The sequence below is a fragment of the Lithobates pipiens genome, unplaced genomic scaffold (assembly GCF_037356315.1).
Source record: "Lithobates pipiens isolate NorthernLeopardFrog02 unplaced genomic scaffold, aLitPip1_a1.2 Scaffold_13, whole genome shotgun sequence".
NCBI classification, from domain to species: domain Eukaryota; kingdom Metazoa; phylum Chordata; class Amphibia; order Anura; family Ranidae; genus Lithobates; species Lithobates pipiens.
Window position 1 is genome coordinate 22,861,741 of NW_027507718.1, and position 14,808 is coordinate 22,876,548.

General features: G+C 42.5%; 1 protein-coding gene across 1 annotated transcript in view; it reads right to left on the bottom strand.

The window, feature by feature from the left end:
* PCSK5 (proprotein convertase subtilisin/kexin type 5) overlaps positions 1–14,808 on the bottom strand; it is a 628,432-nt gene that overhangs the window by 99,936 nt on the left and 513,688 nt on the right. The gene's annotated exons all lie outside the window — the stretch shown is intronic.

Here is a 14,808-nt window from a genome sequence, read left to right on the forward strand (position 1 = left end):
CGATTCTTTGCATAAACGTAATGCAATTGTCAATAAAAGCCTTTGACACTTATCAAATGCTTTCAATTATACTTCAGTATACCATAGTAACATCTGACAAAAAGATCTAAAAACACTGAAGCAGCAGACTTTGTGAAAATTAATATTTGTATCATTCCCAAAAGCTTTGCCCACTGCTTTACAAGATATCTCAAAACCTGTCATAGTAAGTGGTTGAGTAGCAAGTCTAAGTTTAGTCTATTGGGAAAAAGCCATCTGATTATGTATAAAAAAAAAAATTGATGGGAGCAATTGGAAATACGTTTTGTAATGGTTCAGTACATACTGTAGATATTGTATTCCAATGAAAAAAAAACATCTATGCATATGAAACCTTTATGTTTCATTGTTGAAAAAGTTGTGGAGATTGGCCTTGTTTAAATTCAAGTTTGCCTTATATAGGCGCAAGAGGGATGTGACAGGCAGCAGTCTTGTGGTTCTCTTTCTGTCCCAGGGTGGGACAGCTTATAGGTGATCTCAACCTGTTGACCATGGCGAGAAAGACAGAGCTTCCATGTAAACCCAGTGAGGGTTTGGACCCTTTGTAGTGCTAATTAAGCAATTTCCACCACCTGGTCATAAGCAAATAACTTAGGGACTCTTAGCCTGGCTATAGACCAAGCAAATTTCGCCTGATTCCCCCATCAACATAGACAGTGTTGACAAGAGAATCCTTGAGCTATTGTGTTCTCCTGGCAAGGGATGAGGGGAGATGTCCCACCAGGAGAACACAGTGATTATTGCTAATGGTTATAACAACTTCTAGTGATAATCGCATGTAAAACCCAGCAGGCTGGTTGTAATTTTAAAGCTAGCCTGAGAGTGTAGAAAAAGGGGGCAGAGAGCTGAAGTTACATTCTGCAGAGCTCAGTGAGGCAAGCTCTGAAAGCTGATTGGAGGGAAGGGACACACCCCTTCCACACAGCATACAGGAACAATGCTGAGGCTTTAAATCAGCTGGAGCTCCCTCCTCGTCACCATTTTTCTCTTGATGTCATGAAAACATGTCAAAACGGATTAATGTTGATAGCAGAGGAACGAAGCAGCACACAAAAGCGACACTTATACCGCGTACACACGAGCGGATTGTATGGCGTACTTAGTCCGTCATACAATCCGACGGACAATCCGTCGTAGTTTCCACTGAACGGACTTGACCACACACGGATACACGAACAGTCCGTCGAAAGCTTGCGCGATGACGTGTACAGCACGTACGACGGGACAAGAAATAGGAAGTCCAAGACACAGCAAAGCACCCTTCCGCCGTGTAAATCCTTTCTGGGCATGCGCCATTCTTAGTCCGTCGAACTAGCATACTGACGACCGTATTGTCCGCTGAAACCAAAGTACGACGGACAGATTTTTGGAAAATCTGAAATTCTTAGCACTCCGGACTGCACGCTGAAAAAGTCCGCTGAAGCCCACACACGAGCGGATTGTCCGCTGAAATGTGTTTCAACGGACTAAGTACTTCAAACAGTTCGACCGTGTGTACGCGGCATTAGTGCTCTTAAAGTGGTTCTAAAGGAAGAAGGTTTTTTTTTTTATCTTAATGCATTTTATGGATTAGAATAGGGTCAAACACTGGGCTGTCAAGCAGCCCATTTCCAAATACAAAAATATTAACAAATGTATGTATAAAAACAAAAAGCCGCACTGGCAGAAATATTAGTAGAAAAAAGCTGCTAGCAAAAAAAACACATACACTGCAATGGCTCATGGAAATCAATATTTGCAGTGCTAAACCAACACATACAATAAATGTGTAAAGAAAATGTATATAACAAATCCAATGATGATAATTGTGGTCATACAATTTGTGAAATATCCAAATCTTGATATCCAAGGGTCACCATGTATGAAAGGACATAATCATAACAAGAATCCAGATACACCATGTGATCCACCACCAGGAATAGGATGGACTTTTCCAAAATGTAAGGACTCTATTACGGAGTCACATGTGCCCAAACTGATCACCAGGTCCAGCTGTATTATACCTCAGAGGCTCACAGATGTTCCAAAAACATCTCAGACAGGCTTGTTGGAATAAGGTGTCACTGTATAAACAAAAACAGTGACAACTTATTCCAACTGCCTGATTGAGATGTACCTGGAACATCTGTGAGCCTCTGAGGTGTAATACAGCTGGACCTGGTGGTCAATTTGGGCGCATGTGACTCCAATATAGTCCTTATGTTTTGGTAAGAGTCCATCCTATTCCTGGTGGTGGATCACATGGTGTATCTGGATTCTTGTTATGATTATGTCCTTTTATGTCCTTTCACACATGGTGACCCTTGGATATCAAGATTTCACAAGATTTCACAAATTTTATGATCAGATTTGGATATTTCACAAATTTTATGATCACAATTATCATCATCGGACTTGTTATATACATTTTCTTTACACATTTATTGCATGTGTTGGTTTAGCGCTGCAAATGTTGTTTTCCGTTAATGGATTTGTCTCCAGTTTTAAAATTGGGATGGCTGCTAATATGCAAATGAACTTGACTCCTAAATCTGACACCCAGAACACTGATGGCTTTTGTTTTCTTGCCATGAGATTATAAATAATCAGGAAGAGCAGTGCTGTGCCTGTGCCTTCCTCCAATATTACATCATCATGATGGTCATGTAAAGCACATAATACAAAAAGGAAAGCTTTATTGTTTTATTAAAGCCTAGACCAGTCTAGACCTGCATAGCTATGCCATAATAAAATAAGGTGGATAGCACATGTTCTATTTTTTTCAGATCCTCTATGTGTATTATACAGTATCTCACAAAAGTACACCCCTCACATTTTTGGAAATATTTTATTATAAATTTTCATGTGACAACACTGAAGAAATTACACTTTGCTACAGTATAAAGTAGTGAGTGTACAGCATGTATAACAGTGTTCATTTGCTGTCCCCTCAAAATAACACAGCCATTAATGTCTAAACCGCTGGCAGCAAAAGTGAGTACACCCCTAAGTGAAAATGTCCAAATTGGAACCATTTAGCCATTTTCCCTCCCCGATGTCATGTGACTCTTTAGTGTTACAGGGTCGCAAGTGTGTTACATTTGGTGTTATCGCTCTCACTCTCTCATACCAGTCACTGGAAGTTCAACATGGCACCTCATGACAAAGAACTCTCTGAGAATCTGAAAAAAGAATTGTTGCTCTACATAAAGATGGCCTAGGCTATAAGAAGATTGCCAAGACCCTGAAACTGAGCTGCAGCATGCTGGCCAAGGCCATACAGCAGTTTAACAGGACAGTTTCCACTCAGAACAGGCCTCGCCATGGTCGACCAAAGAAGTTGAGTGCATGTGCTCAGTGTCATATCCAGAGGTTGTCTTTGGGAAATAGACGTATGAGTGCTGCCAGCATTGCTGCAGAGGTTGAAGGGGTGGGGGGGGTCAGCCTGTCAGCGCTCAGACCATATGCTGTGCTGAACACTGCATCAAATTGGTCTGCATGGCTGTTGTTCCAGAAGGAAGCCTCTTCTAAAGATGATGCACAAGAAAGCTCACAATCAGTTTGCTGAAGACAAGCAGACTAAGGACATGGATTACTGGAAAAAAATGTCCTGCTGTCTGATGAGACCAAGATAAACTTGTTTGGTTTAGCTGGTGTAACATGTGTCTGGTGGCAACTAGGTTAAGGAATACAAAGACAAGTGTGTCTTGCCTACAGTCAAGCATGGTGGTGGGAGTGTCATGGTCTGGGGCTGCATGAGTGCACGGCAATGGGAAGCTACAGTTCATTGAGGGAACCATGAATGTCAACATGTACTGTGACATAGTGAAGCAGAGCATGATCCCCTCCCTTCAGAGACTGGGCCACAGGGCAGCATTCCAACATGATAACGACCACAGACACACCTCCAAGATGACCACTGCCTTGCTAAAGCAGCTGAGGGTAAAGGTGATGGACTGGCCAAGCATGTCTCCAGACCTAAACCCTGTTGAGCTTCTGTGGGGCATCCTCAAATGGAAGGTGGAGGAGCGCAAGGTCTCTAACATCCACCAGCTCTATGATGTTGTTAAAGAGGAGTGGAAGAGGACTCCAGTGGCAACCTGTGAAGCTTTGGTGAACTCCATGCCCAAGAGGATTAAAGTGGTTGTAAGCCCTTACAAGCCACTTTTTACTACAGGTAAGCCTATAAGAAGGCTTACCTGTAGCTACTGTGGATATCTCCTAAACCTGGACGGTTTAGGAGATATCCACTGTATCAGCATGTGCTGATGCTCATTCGTGCCGTTGCTTCAGCTGGCGTGCCATTGCCGGATCCGGACAATTACAGCACCGAGGCCCGCAATACTCCAAAATAACTCAGGGAGCAGTGTGCGTTTACCTCAGCTGGGGCTTCAATCTAAGGTGAGTATTTCATAATGCTATGCATAATAGCTCATTATGCCTTTGTCTTGCAGATTATTTTTTTTTGGGGGGGGGGGGGGGGGGGGGTTACAGACACTTTAAGGCAGTGCTGGAAATTAATGGTGGCCACACAAAATATTGACACTTTGGACCCAATTTGGACATTTTCACTTAGAGTTGTACTCACTTTTGTTTCCAGTGGTTTAGACATTAATAGCTGTATGTTTTTATTTTGAGGGGACAGCAAATTTACACTGTTATACAAGCTGTACACTCACTACCTTACATCGTAGCAAAGTGTAATTTCTTCAGTGTTGTCACATGAAAAGATATAATAACATATTTACAAAAATGTGAGGTGTGTACTCACTTTTGTGAGATACTGTATATGTGTTAGAACTGTGTTTTTGACATAAAGAGATGTATTTTTATGTCATTTCGGAATATAGATTCAACTGAGATGCAAAGAGTGCTAAACGGGATTCCTATTTAATTTTTGCTCAGCTTTTTAAAAAAATGTTTTCTTAAAAGCAGAACTCAGCATGGATAGCCAGAGTTAAAACTCATATCTAATTAGCAACTTGGACATCAAATTCTCTTACATACAAAAATATGTTCCTGTTGAATTATACATAGACTTTAGGAAACTAAGCAAACAGTCTAGTGCACACCCTCTCCTATTACCCAGACAACTCTTGTAAAATAAAAACAAGAAACAAAGTGTGTTTAATATAACGGAAAGACTGAAATTGATTCTTCCTAGCTCCTGCTAGCTACTGTTTTTTTGTGGTCGATCCTGTATTCCTAGCAGACTCTTGAAGCATTTCTAAAAAGCCAAGCTCTATATAGCCACCTACATTAACAAGGAAAAAAAAATACCTTGTAGGTAAAGTCTGTTTGTTTGTTTTGTTCTCATTGCAGCTGGGAAACCCGGACCCAGGGATTCTGTGGTTAGTGACCAGCTTTGATCACATTGACTGGCACCTCTCTGTAAAGGCACGTGTCTGGAAGCTAAAACAAGGAGTCTTGCACTTGGTTTATGCTCTCTGATTGAATCTGAGTGGTAGTAAATCCCAGCTAATCAAGAGCAATGTTTTATACTTATTAATGAGCTTCTCAGTGGTGCCATAATTAATGTAAGGGAATGTATAGTGTGATTGTGCATATTTTCCTTCTTAGGGTCAAGACAGAAAAGTAAACATTTTCAAAAAATGTTTTTCATTTTTTTGTCAGGTTAATATACATTTTGATAATATGAGCATTATCTAGTTTTTGCTCTGGCCAGTAGGTGGACCTCTTGGCTCTCCACCTCTCTTGATTTTTCTCTCCACCTACCACATGCTGAAACAGAACTGCTATTTACAGAGATGGATAGATCAAGGTAAACTTTACACACAGAACCGAAATACAGCAAAACCTTGGTTTGAGTGTAACTTGGTTTGAGAGCGTTTTGCAAGTAAAGCAGAATTTTTAAATACATTTTGACTTGATATACAAGCGATGTCTTGATATACAAGTAGCTTCACCTCTAAGCCCTTGTACACACGCTCAGAGATTCCGACAGAAGGTGTCCGATCGGACCATTTTGTCGGATAATCCGACTGTGTGTGGTCTCCATCGGACTATTTCCGTCAGAGTATCCGACGGACCAAGTTTTCCAACTTGTCCGTAAAATTTTTCGACAAAATGTTCCGATTGGACATACTCCGATCATGTGTAGCCTACTCCGACAGACAAAGTGCCACGTATGCTCAGATAAAATTCCTAGACCAAAGCTATTGGCTACTAGCCTGAATGTAGTCCCATCGTAATTAAATAACCTCATCACATTATGTACAATCAGATTTTCCGACAACTTTGTCCGACCATGTGTATGCAACAGTTTCGGACAAAATCCGTCGGACAAAATCCGTTGGACAAAATCCAATGGATTTGGTTGTCAGAATGTCCGACCGTGTGTACAAGGGCTTAGTGTAGCAATATGGGTGCATTTAATGAAGGTACAACGTTTAACAACATAATGCTAAACTTAGAGTCGCCTCTCTTCTCTTTAACCTCCCTGGAGGTACGATTATTTCGGATTTTAGGTGCTGAAAGCGGTACAATTATTTTGCATGGAAATTTGGCATATATTGTAGACCTGTAATTCTTAGGAATAACTCACTTAAATCTGTCCAAACCAGAGTCTAGAAGACATCCCAGGTATGATAAAGTTTGAAAAATGAAATAATAAATTATAATATAATAAATAACTATAAATAATTATACCAAATAATAATATAATAATAATAATAATGATTCAATAATGTAATCAAATCAAAAACACTGACGTTTGCTCAGTTGCAGAATTGTCACTGTCATTACTTTTCAGTGTTTGATGACAGATCTCCCCACAAATCGCTGTCGCTCAATTCTGCAAGTGATTCTAATTAATTATCACTGTTTTCTAGCTGGTCTAAAATCATTTTTGATGTAAAGTGACATTTTTGGTTGCTATGGACAATCTTCAGTTTCCAGGCATAAAGAACAGTTTTTATATGATAAAACTGCATGCAGGACACTAGACAGAACACTAGGGACAAAGGGGATGTGAAATGATTACATACAGCAATGTAATCTGTAAGATTACATTATACTGTATGTATACTGTGTGTTTCACTTTTTGAATTTGGCGCCGATCTCCGTCCCCGTGCGTCACAACGCTCGCAAGGAACGGAGATCGGCTCCGTGATGAATCGAGCGGAGGACAAGCTGCTCGTACAGTGGGGGGACATCGCTGGATCCAAGGGAGAAGGTAAGTAACCTCCTCCTGCATTCAGCGAAGCGGTCCCGAGTCTGGCTCGGGGTTACCGCTTTTGGTATAAAACTTCCACCCCGAGCCAGACTTGGGAACACCACCAGGGGGGTTAATACTCTGTAGCTTCTGCTGGATTTTGCTTCTAATCCCCTTGTGGAGGCTTTCATTTGTGGATGGACATTTTATGGTCACACAACCTGGTCACATTGCTATAATCTTTTTATATGGACTATAAACTGAAGGATTTATGAATAAATAGGTTGTGAAAGTCAGCAGAGCTTCTGCTCATTTACTAAGCTCTGGAGCAACTGCTCTTGCAGAGTGCAACAGTTTAATTGCCTTTAGTTAATCAACCCCATAATGATTTATAAGACAAGAGGTTGTGCAGCATGTCCCTCTGTGTATTTATTTGATTGTAGGTGGAGATTAGAGCAAAAGTGTTGCAAAGTGAGCATGCTTTCAAAAAATGAATAAATAAATAAAGTCGCGCTATGGAAAAACCAAATCTCCTAAGTGATAGAAATATGTGAAATAAATTAAAAATAAAAATATACTGGGTTAGAGCTGCCTGTGCCTGAAGCCCTCACTTCCTTATTGGGGAGGAGAGGGAAATGAAAATGTGAAATAAAAAGGTTATGGCGCTAAACCCTATTAGTGATGAGGTGAGTTGACTTATCAAATCCTAGTGTTTGATTTTTTATATAAAAAGAGAAAGAAAAAGAAAAGAGCTGTTGGTGATACCGTGAAAAAAATATATATATCCTAAAGCAATTTTATCCAAAACAAATTGTGTGTGATTAATGTGGAGTCAGCATTCATGTTCCATTATAATAAAAACAAAAAATGAGTATTAAATTATCATATACGTATCAGCCTGCTAAAAACATGTAAACCTTCATTAAATGTGCAAATTAGTGGAAATAATGTTAATATTCAACAGTATGTTAGTGTAAAACAGATTGTGCAAACATGTGCAAAAAAATGTACAAAAAAGCGACTAAAGGTCAGAACAACCAAGGATCAGAAATAATTTAACCATAAAATCGCATGAAGTCGCTAAATGTGCGAATAGACAATATTTTCAACCAATAATCGCATGAAGACGCATCTGTGTCCAATATAAGTCCAAAATTAATATTTGGCTTGGTAGTGCTGCCTCTTCAGACTATTTTTGTAATTGTTACAAAAAGTCAATGGGGGGTATTTGATTTATTCGTGCAAATAGTGCGGGCTTTCAATTAGAGAACTTCATCCCCGGTGCGCCACTCTGTGCTATAGTATGTGAATGCTCTCACCAGAGTTAATGCCCCTGTGGGGCTGGATGGACCTTCACAATGTAAGCCACTGTGTCGCTCTCTGGCTGCTGCTGGTGCACTGGGTGAAGCTTCGTTGTTCCGTCCGTATGGTATCCAACGTTAATTATATAAGGGAAGACATATCCATAGTGTAATACGTTCTTAACCAAATCGTTCGTTTATTAATGTTAAAATCTACTCACATTTTACATTAAAAGCATGTGCATATAGGAAAAACTCCGCCGTTCGTCTCAAACGAGTGCACACAACGTGGCCACGCCCTACGCGTTTCGTCACTACGACGTCCTCTGGAGCCTCTATGCTTTCAAAAAAGCAGGATAGAGAAATAACACAAAGCCAGTTCTGCCTCCCTGGCCCAACAGCTGCTGCATGGACTAGAGGTGTCTGTAACATGGAACGTGATTTGGCATTGCTGGAAGATTGCTGGAAGATTGTTCAAAGCAGTGAAGACTGCAGTTCAATATTTCTAAAGGGTTGGGTTGGGCAGGGTTGTCTAAACTTTTTGTCAAAGAGGGCCAGATTTGATGAAGTGAACATGAAGTGAACATGCGTGAGGGCCGACCATTTTGCCTGACATTCTTTGAACCATTAAAATTCAGTATAAGTGTGTTTCGTCCGAGCCCTAATACACCGCCCAACAAGAATTCTCTTTCCTTTGTGGCGAAGAAATGATCTTGGGCGTGTTATTTGGATATACCGTATTTATCGCCGTATATCACTTTAAGAGGGAAGTTTCAGGAAAAAAGTTACATTTTAAATAAAGAACTGTGAAGAAAAATAAGGGTCAGTGCCCATCAATGCAGCCTAATCAGTGCCCATCTGCACCTTCACAGGTGCCATGAATGCAGCCTCACCATTGCCATGAATGCAGCCCCACCGTTGCCATGAATGCAGCCCCACCATTGACATGAATGCAGCCCCACCATTGCCATGAATGCAGCCCCACCATTGCCATGAATGCAGCCCCACCATTGCCATGAATGCAGCCCCACCGTTGCCATGAATGCAGCCCCACCGTTGCCATGAATGCAGCCCCACCATTGCCATGAATGCAGCCTCCCCATTGCCATGAATGCAACCCCACCATTGCCATGAATGTAGCCCCACTGTTGCCATGAATGCAGACTCACCATTGCCATGAATGCAGCCCCACCGTTGCCATGAATGCAGCCCCACCATTGCCATGAATGCAGCCTCCCCATTGCCATGAATATAACCCCACTATTGCCATGAATGCAGCCCCAATGTTGCCATGAATGCAGACTCACCATTGCCATGAATGCAGCCCCACCGTTGCCATGAATGCAGCCCCACCATTGCCATGAATGCAGCATCCCCATTGCCATAAATGTAACCCCACTATTGCCATGAATGCAGCCCCAACGTTGCCATGAATGCAGACTCACCGTTGCCATGAATGCAGCCCCACCATTGCCATGAATGCAGCCCCACCATTGCCATGAATGCAGTCCGGACATTGCCATGAATGCAGCCTTGCCATTGCCATGAATGCAGCCCCAACGTTGCCATGAATGCAAACACACCATTGCCATAAATGCAGCCCCACCGTTGCCATCAATGCAGCCCCACCATTACCATGAATGCAGCCCCACCATTGCCATGAATGTAGCCTATCCATTGCCATGAATGCAACCCCACCATTGCCATGAATGCAGCCCCACCATTGCCATGAATGCAGCCCCACCGTTGCCATAAATGCAGCCCCACCATTGCCATGAATGCAGCTCCACCATTGCCATGAATGCAGCCTCCCCATTGCCATGAATGCAACCCCACCATTGCCATGAATGCAGCCTCAACGTTGCCATGAATGCAGACCCACCATTGCCATGAATGCAGCCTATCCATTGCCATGAATGCAACCCCACCATTGCCATGAATGCAGCCCCACCATTGCCATGAATGCAGCCCCACCGTTGCCATGAATGCAGCCTCCCCATTGCCATGAATGCAACCTCACCATTGCCATGAATGCAGCCCCAACATTGCCATGAATGCAGCCCCACCATTGCCATGAATGCAGCCCCACCATTGCCATGAATGTAGCCTCCCCATTGTCATGAATGCAACCCCACCATTGCCATGAATGCAGCCCCAATGTTGCCATGAATGCAGCCCCAACGTTGCCATGAATGCAGCCCCACATTGCCATGAATGCAGCCCCACCGTTGCCATGAATGTAGCCCCACCATTGCCATGAATGCAGCCCCACTGTTGCCATGAATGCAGCCTCCCCATTGCCATGAATGCAACCCCACCATTGCCATGAATGCAGCCCCAATGTTGCCTTGAATGCAGACTCACCATTGCCATGAATGCAGCACCCCCATTGACATATATGCAGCACCCCTTGTGACATGAATTGAGACTCACCATTGCCATCAGTGCAGATCCATGCCCATCTGCAGCCTCGGGTGGTGGGGAGGGAGGGGGCGGGACGAGTGCCAATAGATTACATACAGGAATATCTGATTTCTCGGCAGCCTCTTTAATACAAATTCCTGCCTCCAATGATGGACAGAACGGTCATCCAATGGCAGCGCAGGGGACGGGACTTCCTATTACAGATGGTGCAGTGTAAACAGGAAATTCTCACTGTATGTACGGCACTCGTCCGACCCCCTCCCTGTCCCCTCCAAGGCAGCCAGCATATATATCTTTTGTGGCCCCCGGCACTCTGGGATTCATTGGGGGCCACAAAAGATATACATATCCAAATTACCAGGCAGGCCATTCAAAACTGGAACTCAGGGTAGTTGATGCTTGGAATAAACTACCAGCAGAGGTATTGAGACAGTCAACAGTAAATGGCTTCAAACATGCTTGGGATAAACATAGATCTATAGTCAGACAACAAAGTTCACCAAAAAGAAATACAAAACAATAAAAAAAAAATTAAAAATCCCCAAAAAACTAAATGGGCTGACTAGATGGATACTCTTTTTCTGATGTCACTTTTCTATGTTTCTATGTAATTAAACTATTGGATTTCTATATAGGGCCTGTAAAACGATGGGACCGGTCCACTAAATGAGCTGGGAGTCTTCATAGGATAAATTATATGAATATTAACTTCAGTTGTCCAATTATGTGCGAATGCAATAAATAAACAGGAATTTGCTTTTCACATGATTGGATAGAATAATAGAACAGTTAGAATGGGCCTTCAAACCACATTTTTACTTATGTAAAGTATAATACACAATAGTAAAAGACACCTCTAAATAATGTGAATGCTACAATTACATCTCACTCTTTGTATCACAGATTTGACGAGAACCGAGACTTTGTGATCTATGTATTGTAAGTGTAACACATCTTCAATCAAACGTTAGCGTCCTCTAAAAAGACATCTGAAAGCAGACTGAGTACCTCTGTAACTACTGTCATGCTCTTGAATAGACTGTATATCTGTGATGGTGATGGAGTGGGATGAACTTCTGCATACTTATTAGAGGACAAAGACCACCAGCTTGTTTCACAGTGGTCACTCAATGGCTTTGAGATAACAATGTCCTTTAGTCAATACACAGTTCATTGTTAGAAAGGAACCCTTGCCCAGAGACGCCTCCAGCACTGTGCCTGTCCAACGAGCCATGACATTTAGAGCAAAAAAAGGGCACGTTGGAAAAAGAGGGATCAAGAGCAATACAATGAAAAAGAATTGGCCTAATGAGCAGACAGGAACTAGAAATGTGCTGGAAACAATAGACAATGTCATCTGACCATTCTCCTGTTTCTTTATAATGTTATTATACACATTAGTGGATAAAAATGTCTCTGAAATAGTTGAATTGTTTATTTTTCATCCTGAGCTTATGAATTAATATGTGTACATAGTTATACACTTAAATCTGGGCAGGTAATGCTATGAAATGCATTCCTGACAAAACCGACTTGAAATATTTCACTTAACACCCAGAGTAAACATTACACTCTATTGCCAGTGTTTTTTTTAAACGGTTTGCGTCCCCAGGGAAGCGGCAAAATGACATAAAACCCTATACAGTCTGATCTAAAACATTCATTTGTTAATGCCTGTGTACAAAGAGAAGAGAGAGAGAGAGAGCACAGCCCGCACCTCCTCCTGGCTCTCTCCTACTCTCTGCTCCTGTCACTACTTCTATTGGCAGCAGAGAATGCTGAGTGGTCCGCCCACCCATGTTCTAGGAACTGAGGATGTCATCAGTTGCTGAGGGTAGGTAAAGCAGCTCACACAGCTTTCTGGGTTTGCGAACAGAAGTACTGGCCGGAGCAGAAAGGAGGAGAGAGCTGGGCTGTGTTTTATCCCTCCTGTCTGCACAAAGGAGTTAACACAGAATGCTCTCAGATTGGACTGTACAGGGCTTGATTATCCCCCGCCCCCAGCATCTCCACTCCAGATTGCTCATATCCCAGCAGCAGTAATCATGGGTGCGGTAATTTAACTCTGTAAATTCCAATCTGGGAGTTCTGTGTCATCTCCTGTATACAGACAGAAGGGATAGAAGCGGAGGGAGGGGGGAGGGCACAGCCCCCACCTCCTCTCTGCTCTCTCCTCCTCTCTGCAGCTGTCACTACTCCTGTAGTGATGGGAGGGATGTGGTGGTATGGGAAGTTTTATGCTAGGAGGGGGGGGGGAGATTTGTGCTAGGGGAGATTTGTTATAGGAGGGGGGATTTAGGAGGAGTTATGCTAGGGGGTGAAGATTTTTGTGGTAGGAAGGGGGATTTGGGAGGGGTGGGGACATGTGTGCTAGTAGGGGGGATTTGGGGGTATTTACATCCTACAAACCACTTAAATATGCCTACCACAAACCAGGTGCAGTGCAGTAAAATGCAATGGAAATTGCACGTTTTCGAGCACCGCAAAAAAATGCGCTGCATTTTGCAGATGTGCGCGGGTTTCATTAACTCTTAAAAGCACCCTGCACATTTAGCAAATGCGCATATGTCTGCGCCCACTAAAGTGCATGGTACCAGAGTACCATGCATTTTGGTGTGGCGGGATTTGAAAAAATCATGCCAGCACATTTTGGCACATTTCTTGTGCACAGAGCAGCCAATTAAAAACAAAAAATAAAACATGCGGGCACGTGCAAAAAATCACTCATGCTTGGACGCATTTCCTGGTGTGAATGAGTCCTCAGATCAGTGTGCCCATCATTGTGTTCAATTATCAAGTGTGCCTGGACTAAAAAAGGTTAAAAAAAACACTGATATATTCACATATTTGGATGATACAAAGTAGCCATCTTTTTCTCATTGGACAGCTTTCTGTAGGCAGCCAGTAGTGGGTAGAACTGCTGGGTGTCTCCTACAGCTCTGCTATCTGCACAGGCTATGTGTGGTATAGGGGTTAAGTTCACCACTATTTCTACAAGTTAATACATGGGTTTGCAGAGGCATTTGATGCAATCAGTTGATTTATATCCTTTGTGGCTATTGAGGAATATATTTAGATAAAAGTTTTTGTGCCTGGAGTTTAGCTTTAAGAGATTATGATCATTTTGGGATTGAAACTATTTTAACAAGTTGCCACTTTGATGTTTTAAGAGGGTAAAGGTTGGAGAAAGAAAGTATGATTGAATGTATGACATTGTTAAAGTCTTGTCATCTCATAAGTAGAGAAAAAAATGTACAAAGTCTGGCTTACTGGACATCTAACACGTGAACTTTTGATCAGTGTTCCCTGTCAATCACCTGGCTACATTTAACTATGAAGTTCATGGTAACTATACAGGACATCATTTACGTATTTCCCTTGCAAAAAGAGGAGGAATTTCTGTAGGGGAGTGCCCAATACTTACCATGCTCAGATGTGACACAAGGAGAGAGGTGCCTCTGGGTGTGGATATAGAATAAGTTTAATAACACTTAGTACAGGCAACTCACATTTAAGAAGTCATAAGTAGGCATGGATAAGTCCCAGCATGGGGGTAATCTGGTCATCAGTTTGTCAATCCATTCCTGCGAGGAAGAGGCGATTTGCTCGATACAATAACACTGGTAGTAGGAAGCAGGCCGCAGTGGAGACCACTCAGAATGCGGCTTGAGGCACAGTTGGCATGCAGGCGATGAGGTCAATGGAAAGTGACGTGTTTCTTGAGCATGCCACAGTCCTTTTGTCAAGCTTGTGTAATCGCAGCACATATGCTCAAGAAACAATGTCATCCCTCCTCACCTGCATACCAACTGTGCCTCAAGCCTCATTCTGACTGGTCTTCACAGCGGCCGGCTTCCTACTACCAGTGGTGTTGTATCAAATAAAGCACCT